General features: G+C 34.6%; 1 pseudogene; it reads left to right on the plus strand.

Annotated features, from left to right (window-relative positions):
- Window positions 1-1784: 1784 nt before the first annotated feature.
- On the plus strand, window positions 1785-1903 carry LOC112479103 (annotated as a pseudogene).
- The last annotated feature ends 5369 nt before the right edge of the window (window positions 1904-7272 follow it).

Consider the following 7272-nt stretch of genomic DNA (forward strand, 5'->3'; position numbering starts at 1 on the left):
GGAAAGAGGGAGAAGAGGTTGCTATTTTAGACAGAAAGTCCTCTCTGAGGAAATGACTTGTGAACAGGGACTTGAGTAAAGTGATGTAAAAGATCATGTGAGAATTTGAGGGAAGAGCATTAGAAGCCAAGGGAACAAAAAATTTGGATTATTCAAGGAACAAGGAAATCAATAAGTGTACTTTATGACAGTGAGACATTACATTTAAGCCGCACCACAGAGCAGGAGTTGGTCAACTATGGCATGCATACTAATTTCTGCCTGCTAATTGTTTATGTAAATAAAGTTTTTTTAGAACACAGTTAAACTCAGTTGTTTACATATTGTCTACGGTTGCGTTCATGCCACAGTAGCAGAGATCAGTCTGCTTTGCGAAGCCTAAATATTTGCTGTCTTGCTCTTTACATAAAAGGTTTGCCAACCCCTACTCTAAAGGCCATCAGTTACCCTAATGAGTAATGCTTGGGATGGGAGTGATCGAAGAGCACTTAATTAGATAGGACACACTCCAGAGCTTCCACAAGTGCTTCAGGCAATGGCAGAGGCTTTGCTTATTACCAAAATGAATGTACAAAATAGATTTTCATTCTTTGAGTTGTTTTTAACTTCTTTCATTTTCTTATTCCACATCCCCAGGGTGTTAAGAGATTTTTTGCTTTTCCTTCACAACACTGTGTATATAGAATTCATCCATGTCTCACTACTTCCAGCAGTCTCTCCCAATCCAAGGCTCCAGCACCTCTTGCATGGACAATTGCAGTAGCCTTCTAATCTACCTTTCTGCTACCATCTTTGGCCTCCTACATCTCTTTTCATCACATCAGTTGGAACGTTCTTTTAACAACTGAAATCTAAAAGATGTTATTCCTCTTTTCAATCCCCACCCTCCAATGGCTCACTCAGTAAAACGGTCCTTAACACACAAGCTAGCCCCCTTACCTCTCTGATCTTATCTCCTGCCATCCTCCCCCCAGTTCATTCTTCTGCCAACACAATGTCCTTCCTGCCCTTCTGCCAATATGCCAGAGCCTTTGCACTTACTGTTTCTTCTACCTGAAGTCTCCTTCCTCCTGATGTTTACAAGGCTCATTCCCCCCAGCTTTTGTTCAAATATCACTTTATCAAGGAAGTTTTACCCAATTTTAAATGTTCAACTGTACCCCGTTGTCCCAGTATTCCTTATCCCCATACCCTATTTAATATTTTCACATAACATTTACTGCTTTTTAATATACATTAGATTTACTTATTAATTAATTTATTTCTTTAATCATTCTTGAAAATGTAAACTAAGTGAAGGGCAAAGAATATTTCCTAGTTTGTCCTTGTCCATTACTTTATCCTCAAAAACAAAAACAATAGGACACACATAGTAGGCACTCAAGAAATATTTTATGACTCAATCGATTAGATTAATTCTCATTAATTTATATAGTGGATATTAATAATAGAATTAATAGTATTCTACATAAGTGGTAGCTTAAATATTTTAGAGATACTTATCCTTATACATAAATAAGGTACAGATGAATAAGTTATAAAATCTAGTGAACTCTAATTTTAGCCATTACGTGTAGCCATATCCATTTAGATCATAAATAGGAGTAATGCTTAGGGCTTGATTCATTTCTAATGTAATTTCATTATGTTCAGAGAACATAGTTTGTATGATTTTGATACTTTTAAAAATTGAAACTTTTTATAGCTTCATATATTGTCTAACCTGGAGAATACATGAATAAATATGTATTCAACTCTCTATTGGTTAAAATGTCAGGTAGAGAGTCGACGGCCATGCCACCCTGAACAAGCCCGATCCCATCTGATCTCAGAAGCTAAGCAAAGTCGGGCCTGGTTAGTACTTGAATGGGAGACTACCTAGGAAGACCAGATGCTGTAGGTATAAAAAATAAAAAAATAAGGGATTGTAAACTGACAAGATCCTTGCAATCTGTGAGGTCAACCAAGGGTTGCCTCACCTAATAAATAAATAAATAAATTAATTAATTAATTAAATAAAATGTCAGGTAGATCAAGGTGGTGAATAGTGTTGCTTAAGTCTTCTATATCCTTCCCAACTGTCTGTTCAGTTGGGTATTGATTTTTGAGAGTGGGGGTTAGAAGTCTCCAAATATTAGTGTTCAAATGTCTGTTTCTCCTTTCTCTTCTGTTGGTTTTAACTTAACACATTTGCGGGTGCTAATGTATTATTGTTATATCTTTCAGGAAAATTGACCTTTTTATCCCTATGAAATGTTCCACTTTATCTCTAGTAATTTATCTGTCTTAACTGTTTGCATGGTATATTTTTCTATCCTTTCACTTTCCATCTGTTGAGTCTGAACCTACAGTGTGTCTCTTATAGCAAGTATAGAGTTGGATCTTAATTTTTTTTTTTTTTTACTCTGACAATGTGTGCATTTGCTTTGAGTGCTTAGTTTGTTAACATTTTATACAATTATTGGTATAGATTTATGTCATAAGTTTTGCTATTATATAAATGGATGCGGCTATGGGTAATAATGCCTTAGATTCCAACTCTCCTTATCTGAAGTTTAGCAGTTTTTCACTAATCACTGCCTCTCAGTTTACTTTAAATCATTGACAATTTCAAGGGCTCTGAATGGTTGTTTTTGGTAATTTTCTAGTCTTAGAGTTGCCTTTTGAAGATAGAATATGGTGACCTCTTCACTCTACCATGCTGGAAATCTCCAAGTATAAGGCTTTTGCAATGTTCAGCAACAAAATAAAGACTGTATGAACTAGGGATGGATATGGATGAAGAATATCCATTAAATCTATTAGAGTAGATTTAATAAGTATTTAAAAGGTAAAATAGACAAAACTTGAAGAATAAGTGCATTTGGGAAGAATGAATTCCAAGTGAATAGAACATAATGGTTAAAACTGCAGGTTTTAATTCTACCTCTGGCATTTTGGGCTGAGTGACCTTTCTAAGCTCCAGTTTACACTTCTGAAAAACTGATAATTATCATTCTGGTGTGGGGATTTAATATAATATTATGTATAAGATTGTTTGCACCTTGACTGACATCTTGTAATTTCTTAAAAATTACAGCTACGACTATTACCATTATTAGGTCATTCTCTGCTCCTATCAGCTTTTGGTTAAAGAAATAATAGTACCGTTGGAAACTGATCACAACCACCTAAGGAAAACTCCATTGTGAGCCCTGTAAGAAATTAAGGCACCTCTAAATCTTTCTAATCACCAATAAGATAAATTTAAGCACATTCTTTTAAAAATTAAGCAACACTTTCCTATACTAAAAGTTCTAAATATGTTATGGCATAATTGTCACATTATTAAGGTGATGTTTTTTAAGAGAAGCTGTCAATTACCTTTAAAATAGCTGTCAAATTTTCTTCCCTATTTAATATATTCCAAAGGGGTTTTTAAAATAACATTTATTTCCTCTTCAATTTTCCTCATTCCTTCAGCAAACACTGATTATTTTCCCTAGTGTCCTGAGTAGAGATTGAAATCAATGTGGATTTGAGGTTTATTATTCGATTAGTGCACCTGAATCATTAATAATACGAGCTCAACCCTTAAAATAGTTTGAATAAAGAGCTGCTGTCACAAATCACACAAAAGGAGAACAACAAGGCAAGCCAAGCCTTCATTTCTACACATTGATATTAATTACTAACTCATGCCCTAGACCTTATTTCAGTAAAAAAATCAAATGAATTCTAAAATGCATCACGATAATGTTTTTACTTATTTTTATATATTTATAATTTACACCTCCCATTCTTCCAAAATATATTTGAAATTTCTTTTGATACACAAGACCATAAAAGTAAAGACAAAAGGAAATCAGGAAAGAGATAGGAGAAAGGATAGAGATTATTCTACCTAGAATAACAAAATATGTTCTTTACATAGTCATAGGAAACCTCATGGTTGCTTAATAACAACTAAGAAAATAATACTAAATATTAACCCTTTTAATGACAGATTCTATCATTGGAATTTCCACACCTAATAGATTCTGCAAATTCATCTCACTTGATTCTTTCTATAGCAATATTTGCTCCTGTAACTCTCCTCTGTGGCTTCCTAGAGACCACTCCCTCCAGGTTACCTCCTTCTCTAATCTTTCCTGTCCCGGTGTACCCCCAAAGCTCTATCCTTGGCTTTTTCTTCCTCTACATGTTCACCCTGAGCAATTTAATTGGTAACCCATGCCAACTACATATCAATAACTCACACATCTAAATGACTGATTCAGGGCTCTTTCTTTAAGTCCAGTCCCGAATGGTTGATAGATATCTAAAACTTGTTAGGTTTTCATCAAAACCTGTTTTCCTTTTATATTTTCTATCTTGAAAATTCATGCAATTACTCAAACTTTACCAGAGCAAACTTATTAGCTTCTTCTCAATTCTGTCTCCTTACTAATTCTCATATCTATATGATCTTTCTTACCCTCACTGTGACTTCATTATTTCAAGCTTTATTATCTCTCACCTTTTTTATCTGTGTGCAAATCCGCCTTGCTCAGCAGTGAGTTCTTTGAAGACAGGGACCTGATTCAGCTTTAACCCCAGCATCAAGTACAGATAGAATCTAGAATGCTACTGGTTAAGTAAAAACATATTTTATGAATGAATAAAGAAGTGATCACATAAGAAGGTAATGAAAAGTGCTGTTATGTTCTTCACATAGTATTTCATCAAATCTAGGAGGCTAAATTATATGCTATATCATTATTTTATGAGCCATTAAACAATGGGAAAATACTACTGATTATTTTAAGGTACCATTGATTGTGAAACACATTCTAGTTTCAGATTTGGGAAAATATAAACAAAAACAAATGTGTCACAATTGATAAAATATGACATGTTATCTAGACTGAATTATAGCACTTTACAGTGATCTCAAAAGAAACTAATAAGCTTTAAAGCCTCAAAATAACCAGCTGATAGCACAAACCCCTGGGAATCCATTTCTCTGGTTACTTTGTAGAGTCCTGTTTAGCTCAGTTTGAATCATATACTCAATTAAAGCAAGATCCACATACTCCAGGTGCTGTTTCTTTTTTCAGCATCTCATTCTATTGTGACTCTCGCCATGTCCAAAGAGAGTCTGCCTTAATCTGCCTGAGCTTCCAAAACAAAATACCATAGACTCAGTGGGTGGCTTAAACAACAGAAATCTATTTTCTCAGAGGTCTTGAGACTGGAAGTCTGAGATCAAGATGCCAGCATGGTCGCATTCCTGTGAGAGCCCTCTTCCAGGTTGCAGATGGCCACTTTTTCACTGTGTCCTCACATGTCAAGGAGGTGAGAGAAAAATACAGGGCGAACAGGTGCTCTGGTTCCCCTTCCTCTTCTTGAAAAGTTACTAATCGCTTTGTGGGGCCTCACCCTCACAACTTTATCTAAACTTAATTACTGCCTAAAGACCCCACCTCCCAATACTATCACATTGGGAGGTTAGGGCTTCAACATGAATTTGAGAGGTACACAAGCATTTATCCCTAATGGAGTCCATGTCACATGAAGAGCCTCATTCAATTTCTGCTCTTTCTTAGGCTCTATTTTTATTTTAAAATTTTTATCTGTAGGAGTTAGAAAAAATAATCTTCCTGTTTTGGTCCAGAGAAGATACCCATCAACTTTCTGCCTCTCCTCCTTTTTAGGGCTCGTGTCTTGAGGCCACACATACATGGAGCAATTCAGTGATAATTCACTGATATTTCCAAAACTTTCCTCAGACTCCTCCAGAGAGATGGTTAAACTGCAGTTGTTTCTAGAGGCACGCCAGAAAAATCAACATTACTGGGTGGGAATGGAAGAATTACTTATTCATTCATTCAATATGGATAGCACACCTACTATTTTCCTGGCATTTTGTTATAACTTTTGTCCATGTATCGAAGCATGTTTAAGTGGTACACTGCTCTAAAAACTTCATTTAGATATCAAGCATTTGCTCCTGAGTATTTGCAACATCTTGGAAATTTATCCTTATTTTAAAATTATTCTGAGAACTCTAAACTGGAGTCACGTTTGTAATTTGAGGAAGCAACAGATAGAGAGACATTTCTGGTAGTTTCTGCTTTGAAATTCCAAAAGATTCTCACAGTACCTTAATGATTTGTCTCCACCACATTTATTAACACCAGAGTAAAGTATGAAAAAGAGCCTTTTCTTTTTCTGGCTCCACATCCACCCAACAGCTGTTTATAATTCGTTTTCTCTTTAAAGTAATAGCTAAGAAAGCTATATATATGTATGTATATATATATATATGTATGTATATATATATGTATATATATACGTATATATATACATACACACATATATATACACACACACATACATATATATATACACACACACGTACATACATACATATGGCTTGATTTTATCTATATAAAGATGCTAAAAAAAAAAATAAAGTTGAAGAAAAGCATCATTCTAGACTTGTGCCAGCTATGACTATTTTTCCACTTTGTTTCTTTGTGAAAATTAATTCTCTGCCTTTGGTAACTGTGGGTTCTTCTACTTACTTACCTTTCTTCTAGGTTCATATTTCCTCAGATCATTAATTCATCCATTGCCACTGGTACAGATAATGATGATGACATGATGATGATGATGATGATGATGATGATAGGAAAGAAATTTATATTGACTAATGTCTTACAGACTTTCGGCTAAGAATTTTGTTTCTAATAATAATCCAATAAAATAAAACTATTATTAAGTTATTTTGAAATTAAGAAGATTGAGGTTTATAGAGGTAAGTAATTTGCCTAGAATTACCTACCTAGGAAGTGGTAGAGCTGGCATGGGAAGCGGGGTCTTCTCATTCTAGAGCACAAGTGTATAACTGGTGAGTTAAGACAGCTTTGGAATTTACCATTAGAAGGAACCATGTTTGGATCTAGCAACAGCAGTTCCTAGTTGTTTTACCTTATGCAACTGCAGAATTTCTAAGACTTAGTGACTTTACTTACAGAAATTTGGATAACATCTCTTTCCTTCTAAGGTTTGTTGTGATTATTTGTAAGTATAATGAAAGAATATGGCCTTAAGTATGAAAGGCCATACTTAAGGCCTTTGGTTTCTCTCCTTTTAGAATGACTTATTGACAATTTCTGTTGCCGCTTACACTAAATTACTCTTCTCACATTTAAAATTAAGGTTTTACATTAATAGAGTCTTTATTTTACAGAAGTTTTAGATTTATAAAAAAATAGAGCAGATAGTATAGAGTTCCCATATACACTC

This window comes from Pteropus alecto, unplaced genomic scaffold (genome assembly GCF_000325575.1).
Source record: "Pteropus alecto unplaced genomic scaffold, ASM32557v1 scaffold33, whole genome shotgun sequence".
In the NCBI taxonomy this organism is placed as follows: Eukaryota; Metazoa; Chordata; class Mammalia; order Chiroptera; family Pteropodidae; genus Pteropus; species Pteropus alecto.